The sequence below is a fragment of the Acanthaster planci genome, linkage group LG06 (genome assembly GCF_054643075.1).
Source record: "Acanthaster planci isolate LZ-2023a linkage group LG06, COTS_SCS, whole genome shotgun sequence".
NCBI lineage: Eukaryota > Metazoa > Echinodermata > Asteroidea > Valvatida > Acanthasteridae > Acanthaster > Acanthaster planci.
In genome coordinates, this window is record NC_141782.1 from 6,173,497 (window position 1) to 6,194,302 (window position 20,806).

Consider the following 20,806-nt stretch of genomic DNA (forward strand, 5'->3'; position numbering starts at 1 on the left):
TTCTGTTTACAGACTTTGCGGAAGTTCTCAAATACACCCGCTAGTAACAATACATCCGTTCCCGCGTACATGTATAGGTCGTGATAGTCGCCCAGGTTTTTACAGTTGAACGTGTGCCATACTGTTTGCGCTCTTGCGTTTTCTTTCTTGGTCACGGTGGACTGCTTCAGAAAACTATAAAACACGTTACTAGGCGGTAGGCTCGTCTCTTGGAATCGGTCAAAGGAGTCGATATATTCGTAAGGATAAATTCCTTTTCCTAATAGCATACCCGTGTTTTCCGGAAATCTTTCCCGAAGTAAGTTAAAATCGTCAGGCGAACAATGTTTAACCAATCGATCCAGCGAAGCCGCCATGAAATAAAAGGAGTCTAGGAACCTTAGTTGGCCAAATGAAAACGCGATGTAATTCTCGGTGCTTTTTAACAATTAATTTGATTTCTTTGCCGTTAGACTCGCGAGCACCCTGCATAATTAGGTGCGCATGGTATTTCTCTAAATTGTGCAAAATCACTGGGACAGGCGTTTGATTTAGGACGACTCTTAACTTGAGGTTACAGTTGGCGTGCGCGAGACCTCGATATTTGCCCGTCACGTGACAATGATCCCTGACCTTGCGAAATTTGTTGATTGGTTTTGTGCACGTATACAGAGCGGTTCCCTGAAACCAGATTCGTTTGCAGAACTATAAGCCGCTCGATCGCCTTTAGTCTTTGGTTCATTGAGAATTGGGCACTGGCATTGACATTCTTTAGTCTTGCCGATAGGCTTTTTGCAGATCCAACAGCGATTGCAATTTTCGTAAATTTTTTGTAACTCACGCGAACAAATAATTGGCTTTGGATTTTCAAATGTTTTGTTAATTTTACAGATCTCTTCAGTAATGGACCTGACATGGACCTGTCTTTTGGCTCGTGCGTTCACCGTCACATCTAACTACTGCGTATGAATAGCCGCACAGCTTATGGATCTGGGTCTTGACCGTGTTTGAGGAAGTCGGTGGAAGGTGTTTAAAAAAGACTCAAAATCTGCGTATATCACAAAAGGAGCGTCTTGTTTGTTTTTGTAATTTTCAAATTGTAAAATGTTTTTACCTTTGGCGGGTAATTCGATTTTACAGGGTGCTTCGTCTAATCCCTGGCAATCTATTTTGTGTCTGCTTAACTTTTCTTCTGTTTGGAAGTGCGACATGCAGTTAAAGCATCAGTATTTCTTACCATCGTGTTTATTAATGTCACCCGTCAACCGAGAGAAATTTTTTATCCAACAGTAGTGACTCTTTTCACCTTGGGTAAAGTAGAGCATATTGATCGGTTCACCTACGCGCTTAGTTTTGTAAAGTATGTAAACGCCGTCTTTTTTGTCGTCACCAAATACGTTGATTGCCAATTTATTTTGTGAAATACGCGTTGGAAAGCTTACGTTAGTGAAATTTAGGTCATCTGCTTCTGTGTAAGTCGAGGGTCGATCTTCATGTATTTTGTATTTTGGGTTTGTTTCTAACTGATGTTTGACGTTGTCTGAATATAATTTAAAGCTGCTCTCAATGCCCATCGGATACACTGCTGGTCTTTGTTTTGAACGTTAATGGTTGCTTCCTTAAGTGCTAATTTCTCAGAGAGTGGAATATACGTGGCACCTACCGGATTATGAATCACCACGTTTATGTAAAAAGCAACCACTTCATCAAAGACTCATCTTGATCCGCGTTGCGTATGAACCTCCACGTCCTCTATTTGTTTATGCCTCTGTTCCGCGAGTACATTTTTAATGTCGGCTTTACTTACGACCACTGTATTTTGGCTCGGGAAGGTGAATGTGCCAAGGTCAGTTTGGTCGGGTTTTTCCAATCTAAACTGCACTTTTAAGGCCGTTTGTAATATATAAGATCCAATTTCTCTAAATTCATCTAATGCTTTCTTTTCGATGAAAGTCTTGTAAAAATTAAAAAAGTTTACGAGATCGTATTCAAAAAAGCCGGGTATTAGCTTCCAATTACGATAGTTACCCTGAAAGCGTCTCACGTTTCTAATGTCACCTTCTGCAGCAATTTCTTCAGATTGGGTATACTTTTTAATCGCTTTAATGAGATCTTGCTTTAGGACTCTGCCCGTGTGTGTAAATGGGATGTCGTTCTCTTGGACCGTTTTCAAGAGCTGGCGATATGACTGACGCGGGAGGTATCTGAATTGCTTTTGGTTTGTTGGGATGGCTTGAACGAGTTCCGGCTTAGTGTGAAATTTACGCTTTGGTGCCGGTAATGGAATGATATACTGCTTGACAAAATCTGCTAAAAACGCCTTCTTAAATCGACTGAAGGTCATAATAGTGGTCTTGATTTGGGGTTGTTCATGTCTCGATTTATAAATAGGTTTTTAAAATTTTTCTCATTTTTTCTCAAAGCTTCAGACCTGAAATTCATCTTCAGAATCAAATCCACTAAACGCTTGTAGCACAGATTTATTTGAAACAAGACCGTCATTTCTCATTTTCAACATAGCCGCCGATACTTTATACCTAACACTAGCCCCATATACAGTGGGTTTATGCCATAAAGGGTTCGGTCGTCATAATCAACAGGCGTTTATCTTGGCCGTTGTCCTGATACAAAATAGCCAAGTTGCACACATTGGCGTGTTGGCCTTCTTTAATCACGGGTTTTTAAATGATTAATTTACTCGGGTCAAAAGGCCAAAGGTGACGTTGGGATCGCAGTTGTCGGCATTGTTCGTCGGTTACGATGTAGGTTTGGCTAGACATGGTTTTTATATCGTTCGTTTATTTAAGGTGGTTGTAAAGTCAGTGCTTCAAGTAGGAGGGAAAAAGAGGGGAATTAGGCCTATCTTTTTTTGTTTGAGAGCCTCGAGTTGTTTACATTGGGGCCAAAGGTCGAGGTGGTTTGTGGACGAGCGGTTTAGGTCTGTGCGAGAGTGGAAGCGCCGGGGTCAAAAGTCAAGCTTCAAGGTGGGTGAAATGGGGAAACCCCGGCGCTGGTGTGTGTGGGCGGTGAAGCGTAAAAGCAGAGTGGAAAAGGGGGCTGGTCCTGAACTGTCTTCTACCTACTACTACAGCCTGATTTGTGCCGCCAGAGCGAGGGTTATGAATACCGTAACTTGACACATCAATACTGTACATTTGATTGCCTCAAGAAACAGCTCATTCATACGAGTATCCGTTTCGTTAGTGACTTCGTCACAAAGGCGGACGCGCCACGATTTGCAGGCTCTCATTGGACAATCGCTGAAGTTGCGTGTTAACTTCTGGTTCCATGTAAACGGCAATCAATACATTTAACCCTATGTGCAGTGCACGTGTGCAGTGGGCGTGGTTTAAACTTAAGTGACGTCACAGTTACCAACTGGATAAGAAATCGGTTTATCCTCCGATTTGAGACTTAATCCAGTTTTGTTCTTAGAGACAGAGCGGAAAATAAACTCTTGTGAATTGGTGGATAGGTTACATAAGCTTAGGTATTTTTCTAAAATACCAACCGGGAAAGCAGCGCCACCTGTTCTCCTGGTAACAACCCATATTTCTTGTCTGTATTCATCTGTTTTGCTTTTCTCTACAAATATATAAGCATGGGTGTCGAAAATTTTGATGTGGGAATAACGTAAATTTTTTTAATCATTATATCTGAAAAAGGCAGCATATCCAACCGTGAGAATTGCCAGAATCTTTTTTTATCATGTCTGGCGTTATAGGTTCCTTTCTTTTTGGAGCTTTGCCAAGTGTTCTTTTGGCTGCTTCGAGGACCGACTTGGGAAGTGAGTGTTCTGTTGGTGGTGATGCGCACAGGCGATACTCTGAAATGCAGCGATAACTGGAGCTGGAGTGTTGGAAGTCTGCATGACACTCGGTAGATAAAGTGCGATGTCCAGTGGGGCAGCCGGAAGCGGGTGCACAAATTCTGTTCTTGCTTCAGCCCATTTTCTCCGCCCCAGGAAGCCATAGATGTACTGAGGGCTAGAGGTAGTTGTCCCTGCTCTGTCTTGCAGAACCATACTTGGCAGTTCTTCGAAGAAATCCTTCAGCAAAGGACTTTTCTATTTTGACCATATGTCGCCATGAACTCTGCGAAAAAAGTATTCAAGTATTATCCCCCTTGTTTAATTATAGCCATGCTCATTATATAAAGCTTCTCAGTTTCTCTGTGTTGTTTAATGCATACACATATATGGGTACTCGCGGTGCAGACGGAGCTCTTCTATGTAGGCCTATTAACACAGTCGCGAATCGAGGTTGGATTGTAAATCGAGGACATCCTTAGTTCGCAATAAGGTGAAATTTGAGGCCGCAGTCAGCATTTATGAGGGTCAGCGAAATTTCAAGGTATTTGGAAGCCGTCCTCGGTGTACGCATTTAACACGCCGGGTGTTTACAAACACCCGCTCTAAATGGACTGTTTCGGCGCATCCCTGGATGGAGTAGCGCCCTCTCTAGCTCTATTGCTAACCTGTCCGATCCGGACTGCTGAGCATAATAAACATCGCCAAGTCCACAAGACGCATAACCCCTACAAATATAAAAGCCTCCAAACTGTCCAAAAGCATCATAGCGTCACCTTGCCATCACGCCTGTGGACTTCTGTAGCCTTCTAAGATTTAGGTGTCTTCTAGTGGAAAATATGGTGAGTAAAAACGATTTAATTTGAAGTAGAATGTTGAGCATGACCAGACCCTATTTCGGTACGGTTTAATACATCATTAAATACAATACATGGGCCCCAGTGCTGGCAAGTACCATGCTACTGTACTACCACTACTAAGCGTGGTTAAAGTATGGCTTCTATCACCCCCCCCCTATTATCAATAGGCTAATGTAGATCTCATACCGCTGTTAGAGTGAATGGAATACGTGGAATACGTATGCAGTCCGAAAAGCTCAATCACATAATGCAGTTGAACAGGTTCCTGCAGCACATTTTTCCAGCCACAAGTGAAGACTTTTCTGTTGTCAGTATGTGGTGGTTCTAGGTCTAATTGTGTTTTTTGGGGGGGATTTTGGTGGATGTGGCTCTTTGAAGCCCGGATACCTCTTCCCCCCCACCACCACCACCAGTCCGTACCAAATTAAAAGAAGACAGGCGGTTTAATGAAATAATGTTCAATTTGTTTTTGTGGCGACACGTGTGCCCTTTGAAGCCAGCACCCACTCTACAGACTGACAGCACCGGTAAGAGGGCTCATGTGGGCAGACGGGTCACTCACAAGAGTGATTTGTTGAAACCTCCTCCTGTTGGCGTGTCGTTCCAGTTACACCAGGTTGTTAGTCCAATGAAGAGAGATGATGTGGCTTTGGTAGTCAAGAATGACACGTTGATTGTTGAATTAGCCAAGCATGAATACATGAAAGTAGGGCACGATGTAGATTTGCATGGCTACATCCGTAACAGGTAATGTGAATTGGGTCGACTCATCATCAAAGAACACCCAGCAACCAAATGCATCACTCGAATCATTTGTCCATCCGCACCACCTTTCTGATATTGTGAAGGCCGTCCACGATATTGCCGGCTTCAGGGAAGACAAACAGTTGTACGATGTTCCGTCACTAGCGCTGAAGATTGGTTATTCAATCAAGAAGTGTGCACTCATCTTGAAAGGAAGTGCCCTAGAGTCTGGCCAAAAACACAAAGCGGAGCGTGCGGAAGAGTTTCTGAATTGAACTGGCGAGACCTTGTGTCCACACACGCACACAGAACGCTTTACCAAGGAAAACGCAACAAAGTCACCATTCTCCCGACAAATGCCGATGTAGTCCACCTGTCGTCGTTCCTTCATGAAGCTGGCAACCGGGAACTTCAACTCCTGCAGGGTGCTTGGGGCAGACAAATCAGGTCAGTTTGGCAGAAATTGAATGAGGTTAGTCTGTGCCACCTCATCATGTTCAACCGAAGAAGGCAGGGGGAGGTTTCAACGATGAAACTTGAAGATTTCCACAAGCACAGCACCGCCAAACTGGAGGGGGAATGCCTGTTGAGTGATTTAAAACGCCAGCTGTGCAAGATGTTCCGTGTTGTCGAAATAGTTGGCAAGAGAGGCAGAACTGTTCCCATGCTTCTAAGCAATGAGGCAGTAGCATGGTTGAATGCCCTTTTTGCCAAGAGACATGAAGCTGGAGTAGCCCAAGACAACAACTTCTTGTTCACACGGTGTTGTTATGGCGGGAGAGGCCACATGAGGGAGTGACTGTTTAAGAGCATATGCAGATAAGGCTGGCCTTGACAATGCATCCAGCATCCAGTCCACCAAACTCCGTAAACATGTAGCAACTGCATCGCAAATTCTTGCATTAAAGGAACATCAGCTTGAAACTCTAGCCAACTTCATGGGCTACGATCTGCGGGTACATCTCGAATACTACCAGTTGCCAGATATTGTACAGCGGGTCCCCAAACTGTCCAGACTTTACCTGAGTTTGGAGAGGGGCAACCTGTCTTCCCAGCAGGGCAAATCCTTCGACGATCTGCATGTAACTGGAGGTAAGGGTACCTTGTTTTCAAACCATGTTTCCCATGTTCCGTCTACCCAATGCTTGACTTCGAACCAAGTCAACCAAACCCAGACTCCCACTTTGTAGGGCATCATACTCTGCCGTAAACATTACCTCTCTTCCTATTCACCCCCCCCGGAAGAACAGACCAGTACTGTGAGGGTCGGTAGCCTTTTCAGGGACATTGTAGTGTTGTCTTCTGGAAACTTCTGGAAGGCGAATTACCGCCCAAGGGTCTGTCGCCCTTATGCAATTTAGTCCAATTATATTGTAATAAAGTCTCGTTGGAATCTATCATTTACGTGCCAATGTAAAGGTAATTAACCTACAAAAATTTTCAATAATTAATATTGGGTCTAAACTTGCGCGTCTTCATTTTGCAACATTTTTGGTATTGTTCTAGCGTATGAATATTATAGGGAAATGTGTCTTCCGTACGCCGGACGAACGCTCGCGCCTTTTCTGGCTGACACTGAACGGTGAGACAAGCGTTTTTAATGGGGCCTATTTTTCTGCTTTTTGTTTCTCACATATGCCATTGTTGTTGTAATCTTGAGATTGGGAGAGTGCATTCACCCTCCCTACGATTGCTGGTTGACTGTCCAGCCAATTGGACGTCTCCTAAATGAGATATTTTGTGCCCAAAAATCCTGTCAACAATTCTAGCGATCACGTGTGTTCATCACATGTGATCGACCGTTCGTTACATGTGCGACCATATGTGTACCGTACTGCATGCTCATGTTGTGCTTTTTCCTGTGTACACAGCCACTGTGTAGAGCGAGGGTGGTCCCGACCGGCGTCCGGGGAATTTAGATTAGGAACTTACAAAGTCTGGGGAATTTACTAAGTCCGGGGAATTTAGATGAGGAACTTACGAAGTCCGGGGAATTTACTAAGTCCGGGGAATTTAGATTAGGAACTTACGAAGTCCGGGGAATTTACTAAGTCCGGGGAATTTACTAAGTCCGTGGAATTTGAGGTTGTGAATTTAAGTCTGAGGAATCTGAGTCTGGGAACCTAGATTGTAGTTTGTAAATTTGGGAATTCGAGTTTAGGAATTTTATTTTGGGATATTTGAAGCATCCTCCATTAGAGAAACCTATCTTTGGGGAATTGTCTTTTGTATTGGAACCTTATTGGGGTAACCTTGTCATTTTTTTTTTGTGATCTGGAGATAAGTTAACAAATATTACAGTGAAATTAAAACTGAATACTAGTGTGATTGACGATTGATTATTTCTGGTCTGTTGTCTGTTTCCCTTGGAGCATCCGGTCATAAAACACTGGCGGACTCACCACAATGAAGTGCAAAACTGCACTACCCTGTCCTGACCCGTGACAGTACAAAGAAGGAAGGGGACCAAAAATCACCCTAATAAATTTATGTTGCGTTAAGAACTCCCAAAATAATGTTCTATTTTGGCCGGCCACCTCCCCCCCCTTATTCCCAACGCCAAGCAGAGACTGCCAGACACCCGTGCATGTATGTGTGCTTTAACTGATTGATCTCAATTTTTGGGGTTTATTCTCAGAAGGCTTTACCAGTGAAGAGGAGAGCAGCGACAGTGGGGACAGCAGTGACAGCAGTGAAGACTCCTGCGATGAATCTGTCGAAAGCGGTAAGATTTGGTCTGTCTGAAGTTGTAGCCAAGTTAAGCTATGATACGCCACACCAGCCATTCTCTCAAGACATTATAGCATATTGATGATGAACCCTATAGTAGTAGGCCAATAACGCAACTTATTTTTAGCGTCCCAAACAACCAAGAACTTGTGTGTGTTGTCCTCGGTGTTATAGGCTGCACTCACATGGACAAGAAGTCCTCAGTCAGATAGTTTGGAAAGTATGCCCTCCATTTGCAGTGTCTACATTCGTGTGTGGGTGTGTGTGTTGGCGAATTTATTTCTGCATTCAATTGGGGACCCTGGTCAATAGGGGACAATAAGGTCCCCGATTGACAAAGGGTCCCTGATTGACAACTGTGTACAAAATATATTGGTGGTCTTCTAAAAAAGTTAAAGTACAAACAAAAGAGGAACAATGGCGGTTCCCCAGTTGCAGGCAAATACACACTTGTGTGTGTATATATACAGGTAGATGTATGCATGTCGTGCAATTTTAATGATCTGCAGGCTCTGCAGCCATGCTTTTCATTATTCCCCTTCCTAAAGAAAAAAATGCAATCATTCATTTAGTATTCTCAAGGCCCTCTGGTCGGATAAAAATAAATAGCATAATGCTTATTCTAAGCAACTGAGAAAATTGTACATATCATGACCACACAGAGTATTCTCAAGGCTCTCCAGCCTAATTCAAAGGTCTACTTTATTCTGAGTATTCTCAAGCCTCTCCAGCCTAATTCAAAGGTCTGCTTTATTCTAAGTATTCTCATGGCTCTCCAGCCTGCTTTTCGGTAAATATCAACGCTTTCTCATTCCAAGTATTCTCAAGGCTCTTCAGCCTACCTAAATCAAACAGAATCCCAGCTCCACAGCTCTGAAGCAAGCATTTTGCAATTACTGAATCCAAATTAATTTTTTTGTACGGGGAGGGGTTTGTCATGAAAATCATTTATTGAACAAATGACATACGCAGTGCCATCATGCAGAAATTAGGGAGATTTTCAGTGAAAACATGCCGACCACTTCGCCCACACAGAAAAGAATTGTGTGATGCCAGGAATGTTCGAAAACCAAGTACTTGCAGTATAAAAGCACCATTTTCTGAAGTAATGAGCAGAGGCCAAACAGCTGCAGAAACCCATTTAGGAATGATCAACACGTCCATTGCTTTGCAAAATATGATGTGGACATGTACACATACATCTATCTCACGTCCTAGTGGTTGAAGTTTTTGTAGATGATCATGTTATTTTGATGAAGTCCTTCTGTAGAACAGTCTTGGTACGAATTGCATTTCCATCGACAACACCTATATGTCGAAAGACTTCCTTCGTGTATGTGCTGGTAAACATTCTTTGGTGTCATCTAAAAAGAAAGGAAAATATTAATTCATTGTGTGTCAGTTACATGTTGATGCATGGGAAAAAGGTGCAAGAAGTTTCAACACTTTTGATATCGCTTGGCTATGAGTAGGAACTTGTTCTTGGCCCTCCATGGGTACAGTGGGGAACAGATACACAGATGTTGATCAATGAGTGATTTGCATTAGTATATGCATGGGTCCCCTCCTATCTTTGCTTCATGTCCCCATTAATCAGAACTGGCAATCTGTTTGTATGTCAGTGCAACAGTAGGCCTTTTCACCATTACCTGTGAATTACCTTGCTTCGTTGTAGGCCTACAGCAGCTTCCTTCATCACGGGTGGCTGTGCATCTGATCTACATGTAACTGCAGGTACGTTGAATTCCTAACATGGAGATCTCTGGCTTTCAATTCAGCAGCAGCATGAAGGATGCAAATAATGAAATTGAAATATTCAGCTTATATCAACAAGTAAATCATAAAAAACCATGAACCAGTAATAATATGGTTTTGTTGGGGGGAATAACAATGAAATATGCACTTGGAGTGTTTTGACAAGACGAAGGAAAAATCTGCCTTCATGTTTTGGGGCATACATTTTTCTGAAGTGTATCATATAAAAACCCGCCAACTCCTTTCTGTTCTGAAGATTTGCAGAGACTTCAAATGACATGGGGACCAATTGAAAACTTTGGGATCTTTTAAAGGCTGATAACTTTTGCACTATTCTTTCTAAAACCAGTTTGATCAATTTTTGCAGTTGTCTTTCAATAAATGTTAGGTGTTACATGTGTACATACAGTACAAGTAAATCTCACTTCCTGTCGGTTGCAGTCTTGCTACGAATAGTTTGATGAAGCTGTTCTCATTCTTCTCAGGACCAGTCCTGCTTCGACTGCTCTTATCCATCAATGATACCAAGGCCACTGTGTGAAGACTGCCCTCATGTGCTAATAAACATCTGTATCATTGCCAAGTTCAAACGTGTTGATTACAGGTGCAGCAGTTAATGTGTTGATGCATGAGAAAACTTGTGTCAGAACTTGAACTCAAATACAGTGTACATGTGCACATGTATTCACTGGCATAGCAACGTTGCGTTCTCACCAAATTTGGATACGTGGATGTTAATGAGGTAACCATTTATGATGGTAGTAAATGGTTGCCCCCCCCCGAACACACACACACCCACACCCAAATATACCAGGCAAGATATGGGACGGAGGGGTACCCCCCTTACATGTACCTGTCCAATCCCTCTACACAGTCTAGACTATTGTTACATAACACATCCCCCCAGAAGTCTGTAAAGAATTCTTGAGATTCCGATCAAACAATGACCAACACAAAGGTGGGGGGTTCTCTCCGTCCCATATTTTGTTTCAAATGCACCCAAACTTGCTTCATGACTGCATTAATCAGAACTTGCAATCTGTTTATAAGTCAACGCAACAGTAGGCCTTTTCAGAATTACCTGTCAATCTCCTTGCTTGGTTGTACTGCAGCTCCCTTTAGCGTGGATAGCCTTGCATCTGATTTACATGTAACTGCAGTGACGTTGAATTGCAAACATGTGGCCTTCATTTCAGCAGCAGCATCATGGGTGCCTACACACAAGAAACAAATAAAGAAATTGAAAAATTCAGCTGATATCAACACGTGAATAATCAAACATCGTGAACCTGTTATAATATGGGTTTGTCTTTTGAGGGAACAATGAAATATGCACATTAAGTGTTGTGAAAAAAATGAAGGAAAAACTGCCTGTATGTTATTTTGGGCATTTTTTTAAGTGTATCATGCAATAACTGCCAACTTTTATTCTGTTCAGAAGATTTCCATACATTTCTAATGACATGGGGACCAACTGAAAATATCGGGATCTTTAAGAATGCTGGAAACTTTTCAGTATTCTTGGGAAACCAGTTCGAACAATTTTTGCAGTTGTCTTTCAATTAATAAGTGGTGGTTACATGTACACCTTCAAGTACATCTCACTTCCTGTAGGTTGCAGTCTTGCGATGAATAGATTGATGAAGCTGTTCTTATCCTCAGGATCAGTCCTGCTTCAACTACACTCAATCATACCGCAGGCATCCAAAATGTGTGAAGACCGCCCTCATGTCTGTGCTGATGAACATTTGTATCATCGCAAAAGGAAACATTTATCACAAGTGCAGCAGTTCATGGAAAACTTGTTAGAACTTGAACACAAATACAGCGTACATGTGCGCATGTATTCATTGGCGTAGCAACCTTGCGTTCTCACTAAATGGGGGGTTCGTGGGGACCTGAATGTTAAAGTGGTGGACCATGTATACATTGTAAATACAAACTTTAATTCATGACTGCATAAATCAGAACTGGCAATGTGTCTGTATGTCAATGCAACAGTAGGCCTTTTCACCATCACCTGTTAATTTCCTTGCTTTGTTCTACAGCAGCTTCCTTTATCATTGGTACCCGTGCCTCTGACATCTACATGTAACTGTAGTTACGTTGAATTCCAATACTCGAAACTAACATGGAGAACAGCTTTCACTCCAGCAGTAGTACAAAGGACACCTACATGTACATGTATACACAAGAAGCAAAATAAGGAAATTCAACTATTCCATGTAATCCGCTTACGCTACATTAATTGGCATGTATAAATAACCGTAGGTCTATATTCGATCGGGAATTTTATACATTTTCGGATATTTACACAAGTATCGTAAACCAATAATGACATGGTTTGTTCTTGGGGCATAGTTATGAAATACGGTTTGCACTGTGAGGGACATCAGTCAGTTTGATGTCAACGTTCAGTGCAATTGTAAAAGTTGCACATGTACAGTACGTACATGTATGTGTACATGTATTGCATATAAGCTCCATCCTGATTTGACATGCCTTTGAATATAATCCATCATTCTAAAACCATTGAATAATGTACACAGGAGGGAGTTGATGAATATGTGCAAGTTGATCACTGGATTGTGCTGAACATGTAGGACTTGCATAATAATCACTATAAATCGCCTTTTTCATCATTCATCATTTGGACATAAAAATGAGCATATCAAAATGTTAAAAAAGGCCATTTGTAGAGTTCAAGTTTCTCGAGATATGTCATGTATGTCAGTGCAAATTCAGGGCTAATTTGAGTGAGCTCTCTTCCCCTTACATCACTGTCCAGACGTAGCACTGAAAGTGCAGACAGAAACTTGCAATTGAGAATGTTTTGTAATACGTATACTACTTTTGCCTACCAGACCCAGTTCCAGCACTTTATTCAGCTTCCGAACCCGGCTGCCTATTGCACTATGTGTAGCTGTTGGACCCGGTGCACCCTTAATTGCTGACGATCATTGTGATCATAAATATTAGGTGTCAACTCCTGCAATTTCTTTTGCCTGGTGCATAAATATTTTTTCAGTTCACCTTTTATGGGATTACTTTGGAATCCTCTGATCAAGCAAAATCCATTAAGAACTCAATTGATGTAATTTCAGGTCCGGGAAGTCCCAAGAGGTCCTGAGAAAACACATGAGCCCGTCAAAAATATCGTCCCGATCAAATCTATGTGTTTACGCGAGACCGCGTAAAGGTCGATACATGCACCGTGGAGGAGTAAAATAAGCACGGATGATTTATGTTGAGAGTCAAAATTGGTTGAGGCCTGAAACATGAAATGTGAGAGTTCAGTCCCCTCGATATGTTTTGCATGATTTTTTCACAACTTTCTAGCCAAATTATCTAGGTCTTCATGCAATAAGACTGTGCGACGACGCTCACATCGACCATAGAACTCTCTGTATCGACTGATCGCGCACAGGCCAGCTGATCGCGCAAAGTACGGACATGCGAAAACGCTTAGGCAAAACTGCACTTCAATGTATGTACAAAATCAATGGGTTTCAAAATGACGGTGTATAAAGTCAATGAGAGAAATTAAATCTTCAAAATCAAATGATAAATTTAATAATGTCAAACGGACGTCATTCCTATATGGCCACATATGCTGTATGGTCTTTGCTTGGACCAAGTTTCATTTTGTGGAGTGGCCAAAGAGCATGCCATTCTGGCAGTTGAAAAACGTGTACAAAACATGTGGAATAATTAATTAAATATTCAAAATTCTATAATCAATCAGGTGATGACGTCATGACGACGTCATGATTCGGCATACATCCTCGTGTGGTGGTCTAACAATGTGCCGGGTTTGAAGTAAATCAGCCCAAAGTAAGGACCAAATTAAACTGGTGTGTAGAACGACCCTGTGTTATGTCAATAGGAAAAATTTGAAAAAGAAGAAAAATGAGAGCTTCTATGATTGTTTGCAACAGAACAAAGGGCTTTTTCGCTTTTCATTGAAAAAGGTCATCGTCGTGATTGCATATCTGCAAAGTTTCATACCACTGGGACATATACTTTTGGAGATGATAAGGCTTTAAAGAGTGCACCTTTAAATGTCACGTGACTTGTCTCCTGATGACGTCATCATCAGGCAGAGTCAATATACCTCTAAAGCACTGCCTTTTCAAGAAATCTGCAAGTTTTGAAGCCGATCGGGCATGTACTTCAGGAGATATAGGGCCTTGAAGTGTGCACCTTTAATGTTACGTGACTTGTCTCCTGATGACGTCATTATCACATAACGTCAAAATTCCTCTAAAGCATCCCCTTTTCATGATATTTGCAACATTTGAACCAAATTAGATATACACTTTTGGAGATATTCTACGTTAAATGGTGCACTTTTAATGTCACGTGACTCTTTTGCTGATGGCATTGCCATCACAGGAGGTCAATTTCCGTTTTTAAACCTTCCCTTCCTAACTACCTGCAAGGTTTCAACCCAATGATATGTACACATCCACGTCAGCCTCAGGTAAAGAGATCCCCACTCCCCTCACAAGAATCAGAGTGGCTGAGATACCAGAGACAGCAACACAAGAATCGATGAATTCTGAAGATGACTCTTCAGGCCATTCATTATCTAATGTTATTAGTAGTAATAGTATTGGACAATTATCTACCACGGGAATACACGCCAAGTTTACTCATATCAAAAACTGGAGAGGCCTGAAAGTTGCACATTTAAATCCAGAGCCTTTTTCCAAAAATTGAGCATATGCGTTTATTGCTGGCACAAAATCCTCTTCATATACTTAGTCTTAGTGAAACATAGCTCCGTAGTGGAATTGATGATTCTGAAATTAACATTACTGGCTACATATTAGTTCGTAATGATCGTAAAGGTACTGACAGACATGGTGGAGTGGCATGCCATGCCACAGTGTGATATTTGTAACAGCGTTTCGTATCGGCTCATGTCAGAGGTTCTTAAAATGGTTGAGTCGTGTTGGATTGAGATCAAGCAGAAAAATCGGAACCCTTTTATACTTGGTGTTATTTATCTTCCAAACAAAAGAGGTGAGCATTTTGTTAGTCTTAAGAATGAATTAAATGGTATTAACCTTGGCAGTCGAGAATTGATTATACTTCGCGATTTCAATCTTAATATGTTTGAAACAGGGGAACGCTCTAAAATTGATAATCTTTGTTGCGAGTTCCAAATTAATCAATTCGTTCACAGTCCCACAAAAGTGACCCCTACTTCAAGCACATGCATCGATCTTGTCGTAGCGTCTCAACCAGGTAATGTTATTGATATAAATGTTATCCCTCTCGGCCTGAGCGATCATTCTATGGTACTTTTAAATAGGAAAACTAATTCACATATTAAGGTTCCTCCCAAGATACGGAATTTTAAGCATTTCGATGGAAATACATTTCTGAGTGAGTTGTACAATGTATGGGAAACAAACAAGATTATATTAACGAGGCTTGGGACTTATGGGAGGAGATGTTCAATCAAACTTGTGATGGCATAATCCGTATCATGAAATCTGTCAAAAAAAAGCAACCATGTGGCCCCTTGGGTGACAAAGGAAATGCTTTATTTAGGACGTAAACGTAATGCAATGAGAGCTAAAGCTCAAAAATCTTCCAATATAAAAAACTGGCAAATGGCTAGACAGCTGCGAAATAAAACCAATAACTTGATTAACAGTGTCCTCACTGTTTTAATTCTAAACATGAATATGCATATTGTGTAGTTGATCTACATTGTATCTGGGTTATTTGCATGTTTGTATGTCAAGTAATTGTTACTTGGTGACCTTTGTGCTTCCTGCGCACAGGGACTGGTTGTACTAGGTAGACTTCCACCAGGAAAATAAGTGCAAATGTTATTTTAGATAGCTGACAGAATATGTCAAAATTATTGTCATGTACAATAATTACCCCTTGTATTATGTGATATTTTGGTGACGTGTTAATTGAAGCTCACGTTACTTGTACTATAATTTACTTGATAAGTAACTCTTTGCATATGAATAGGAACAAAACAGTATAAGAGACGGTCCAAGACTTTGACTAGGTTTGCCGTGGAGTTCGAGTTTTAGAGGGACGCGGAGAGCATGGGTATATTTTGATGTCAGTAGCTATAGCACCCATTTCCACGTCTGTGTAGCCATAATCCATGGCGATTGTGTAGTACAGTCTACACGGAACCCCCTAGTGAGTACATGTTCTTCTTGATTTGGTTTTGATATTGATGTGTTATGTTTAAGGACATTGCCGTTCACTTTCAAGTAACCTATGTGAGCAACGACACACGTGTGCTTTTGTCTGTGAAGGTACTGTACGTGTAAAGTGTATGTATGTAGATACAGGTTGATCACAGGCATTGCGGGTTTTTTGTCACTCCGGGATCTATATTGTAAGGATGCCTGTGACAGTTGCTGGTCACCAATAAATCAAGTCTACAATTATCCTGCCGAGTCTGTCTTAGTCTTTGTGCGTGTATCGTGCCGGTGCTCGTTCCGTTTCACAATGGGACCGGGCCTCCTTGTGGTGTCCCACTACATATAAATACCTCGGCGTCATATTGGACGAAAATATGTCGTGGTCTAATCACGTAGACTTCATCGCTAAGAAAATCTCCCCCAAATTGGGATTCTGCCAAACCCAATATCCTTGCCTCCACCTTTAAAATCTTACGTACTGCTGTGGTTCTGCCGTTATTTGATTATTGTAGCGTTGTGTGGTCTGGTTGTGGATGCACAAAAACTGCCAAACTGGTAAAGTTATATACAATCGCCTTGCCAGATTGATTCTAGATGCTAATCCCAGATCACACATTGCAGAACTGTAAGAAGCTCTGTCGTGGTTGACACTTCCCCAACGCTTGCATAATCATAGAATGTGTGAGGTATACAAGTGTGTTAAAGTATCTTCCAGTATCTAGGGGTATTGGGATGGAACCAACTAACAACTTCTCAAAGACAGGCCGATCCACTTTCTTTTTTTAAATCACCTTTAACTTGACACCGAATATATGTGTTTTATTCATGTTCATTTTCAGTATTTTTTATTGTTTTCCCATCAAATTTATTATTAGCTGTTTTACTTTAATATTATATCATACAGTTGTAATTGGGATTCCTCTTGTTTCTAAGGGGCACCTGTATATAGCTTATTTATATCATTTATTGAATCGTTTCTTTTCTTTTTATGTATTAGTGGAATTATTAAATCAAATGGTAGCCAATGTATTATGTTTAATTCTGGGTAACTTCACTATTATCGTATTTTACTTTGATTTTACCTTATCTTTTACTATATTTAACATTTTTAAATTCAATTTTAACCTTAATCAATTTTAGTGAGCATTTTTTCTCGTATCTTTTTTTTATTTTGTTTCTATATATAAACGCGGCCCTTAGGAATAGCAGTTTTCATAACTGATGAGGTTACCCTGTATAAATTAAACAGACAACAACAATACAATATATAATACAAAACATACTTACCGCGGAAAAGGCACAGATTAGATTTTGAAGCATTTGTTCCTTTTGGCGTTCCATACAATGCGATCTGCTCTCGGCAGCACGTGGTCGGCATTATGCCAAGTCCCAAGTATAAAATATGCCCTACGCACTCTACGCCGTGTATTTTGCAGGCAGACATTGGGCGTCCACACACACAGTAGCATATGCACAGCGTTCGAAATGGGATTTTCGAGTGGGCAATTTATATTTTAAGGGGTTTTTGTCGGTGGAGCTTCACGTGTGTGAAAAAGTACACAAGTTATGCAATTCATGCAGCTGACTCCAATGTTTTACCTGTCATCTCATGCACAATTCACGGTTATATCTCGTACGGTTGATTTTTGTACCGGATTTTGAAGAATAAAAGAAGTTTTTATTGTAACTTCCGGTATGATGACGTCATCAGCCCCATTCTTCACACACGTGTTGACAGGGTAAATATGACCATCTAAATCCATTTTCAGGTGATTTGGACAAACTTCGCCACAGACATCTGTTCAAAATTCATTTTTAGGAATTTTTAATCTGTCGCTACAGGGCGCTCGATAATTAGGTGATGTCATCAGTAGACGATTTGAAGAATACAATACCCTAACAGACTAACACAGTTGAAAACAACTTGATACCTATTACCATTTTTAAACAATAAACCACTTCCGGTTTCGACCGGAAGGAAGGGTCACGTGATATGACCCACATGAGATGAATTCAAGACCACATTTTATCCTGCAACTTGCTGAAAACAGAATGTTGTGGGAGGCCACGGTTGATTTTATATGGATTTTTATCAATTTAACGGGTTATTTAAATATTCAATATTTAATAATAAATCACTTGATGACTTCATCATGACGTAAATATTTCAGTATTATCTTCGTTTTATAGTCAGTGAATGCTGTAACTTTGACGACGATCAACGATTACTAAAGTACCGAAATTGTGCCTCGAAAACGTGTACAAAGTGAATGGGCTGAAATAAATATTTAAAAATCAATAATAAATCACTTTATGAAGTCATCGTGACAAAAAAAGACCCCCCCCCAAAAAAAACCCTGAAGATTCTAAATGCTTTTTCGCAAAATTGCGAAAAAGCTAAAAAAAAACAAAAATTTGCAAAAAAACAAACAAACAAACAAACACCCCCCCCAACAAACAAACAAACAAAAACAAGAGCTGTTTCGCTGAAACAGCTAAAAAAATGGAGGGGAGATGAATGTAATTTATCACTATGTAGGCCTAAATATTATAATATTTAGGCCATGGTTATTTCATTTAGGCCTACTGCAATACACGCAGTCTTTTATTAGGCCTCAAAACAGTTGTGCTATGTTTCTCTAAAATAGGGTCGGTAGGTGGGAATTTTTTTGGGGGGGGGGCAGTCCTTCTATGTGCGTCTGGACATCATGGCGAATGCCAGTGGAACCTGCTGCATCTCACCGGTTTCGCCTTTGATGAATACATCCACTGAGAAGAGCTGGCAGAACGGCCTCTTTACCAGTTTGAACACGAGGTCCAAATAACACGTCTTCGCCTTGTCCAACAGCTGCAGTTGATTTTGCGTGTAGAAAATCAGATGTTTAGCCGTGCCAACCCGGACATCCTTGTCGAAGAAGTCACACAGTAGAAAGTTGGTCGCTACGTTAAAGTCGAGGTTAGCAGGCTCAAGAGGGCGTTGGTTCTGTCTGGTTATGTCAGCAGTTCCCTTGAGGTTTACTGGAATGGGACAGGAGAAGGTAGCTGCCGTAGGGTTTCCGATTAAAATCCGCTCCACAATGACGCCAGCAGAGCGCACAGCATCGGCCTTGGCAACCTCACGAACCTTTGGCGGCGATTTCGGCCCTCACATCTCCACCAGGACAGGCAGAATGAATGTGGGTACGGTGAAGCCCGTAAGAGAAATCGCCACCCCCATCTTGAATAACCGATATGCGGCATCTCTAGCGTCTACCACGGACGCTGCCAATCATATTCCAGATTACCCCCTTTTTTGAAGATCCGCTTTCAAATGAGTGGCCCCCGGGTGTACGCTTCAGCGGTTGCAATGCATGCGTGGGGCGGACACAATGAAAGGTGGTGCAGTATCTTTAGAACCGCTGATTAGAAGGAACTGAATAGGGCTTTACCGGGCTTGATCGTGATAAACACACATTTCAAAAAAATGAAAGCTTCAGGCAAAACCTTCTGATTAGCAAGTATTGTTTTGGTTTGGGTAAATGTGGTTCCAGTCTACACTTGTTTAATTTCCTCCGATTATTTCTATCCTCCCGAGACTCCACTACAATGTCCAACTAGAAATAAATCACACAGCGACACACCCTGGAATAAACAGGTTTATTCGTAAAATCACTCCATAAGAGATAGCGTCACCGCATTAGATAGAACCATAAAAAGCATTTTTTCCCGAGTACGACTCATCAAACATCCCATAACCGATGTTCTCTGTGCGTCATACATTGCCCGTCACATGTAAATGTTGTGACAAGGGAAGTTCCAAACATAATTGTGCCTCGACTTTTAATCATTGCAAGTCTAATGTTGACCAACATCGCGCGCAGTGAACTTGAGCAAGTGTGACCTTGTGGTCAACCTTAATTGGGCCGTTGTTGGCCCGTTTCCGGCAGGTGCAAAGACGTAGGAGGCGGCTGACTTACGGATGGCCGGCAGTGGCTCGACACTGGTCGTTTACCGGCAGCCGCTAAACGGTACTGCTGGTAAGAACCGTTATTAAACCAACATCTGGCCGATACTGTAATGTTTGCTGGGGAAGTGTCCGGGTACGAGTTGTCCCGTGTACGAGTTGTTCCAATATCATCCAGACCAGCGGGCGACAAACCTTGAGCCACGAGCAGAACAACCTCTAATTAAACTCATGAACGCAGAAAATACATACATGTACATAAATAAGAGGCCAAGTTCTGTGAATTAACTTGCAGAAAACCTCTTGCAACATCGATGTCTTTTCGACCTGCGGCCTTTGGGTTGCATTCGTTACGTGTACGACCGATGTCGGGTGGACATGTACAGGGTGCACCACTACAAATAAATTCCCATTGACAGCAATGATAAATCCCCACACTTTGCAATAATTTAAAAAATGCAACTCTCACAGGTGTCCAGGCTGCACAGAAATACGATGAATGACATGTCCCCTTTCATTTTCCTTTCAATTTTTTTGGGGGGGGTTGACCAATGAATTTTTGAGAATTTTTTTACCAGAAGCAGACCACCCCTAAAATGAAGAAAATGTCCATGCCCAGAAAAGTAGCCATTTTGAAAAACCATCCCTCTGCGAAACGGCCAAATAGTGCCATTTTCGGACCCGACTGCATCCAAATTACTCAGAATTTGAAGCCCAGAGTCCAGGCCAGGGGTTCAGTGCCATATTTCTCAAATTCCTATATTTCATGGCTCTCAGGACTCTCTAATACAGAATATTTGAG

General features: G+C 41.5%; 2 long non-coding RNA genes across 8 annotated transcripts; one reads left to right on the forward strand and one right to left on the reverse strand.

Annotated features, from left to right (window-relative positions):
• The first annotated feature begins 3,392 nt into the window (after positions 1-3,392).
• On the forward strand, positions 3,393-16,307 carry LOC147798770 (uncharacterized). Of its 5 annotated transcripts, none has more exons than XR_015425546.1 (6): positions 3,413-3,518; positions 3,704-4,629; positions 5,144-6,483; positions 8,030-8,116; positions 9,797-9,855; positions 10,318-16,307. It is a non-coding gene; the product is annotated as an uncharacterized LOC147798770 (long non-coding RNA). The 5 variants fall into 5 exon arrangements; XR_015425545.1 differs by having other exon boundaries at positions 10,362-16,307; XR_015425547.1 differs by having other exon boundaries at positions 14,319-16,307.
• Positions 8,853-11,088, reverse strand: LOC110988819 (uncharacterized). Of its 3 annotated transcripts, none has more exons than XR_015425550.1 (4): positions 10,958-11,088; positions 10,302-10,444; positions 9,782-9,883; positions 8,853-9,485 (listed from the first exon to the last, which is right to left on the reverse strand). It is a non-coding gene; the product is annotated as an uncharacterized LOC110988819 (long non-coding RNA). The 3 variants fall into 3 exon arrangements; XR_015425552.1 differs by having other exon boundaries at positions 9,771-9,883; XR_015425551.1 differs by having other exon boundaries at positions 9,782-9,887.
• Positions 16,308-20,806: the final 4,499 nt, after the last annotated feature.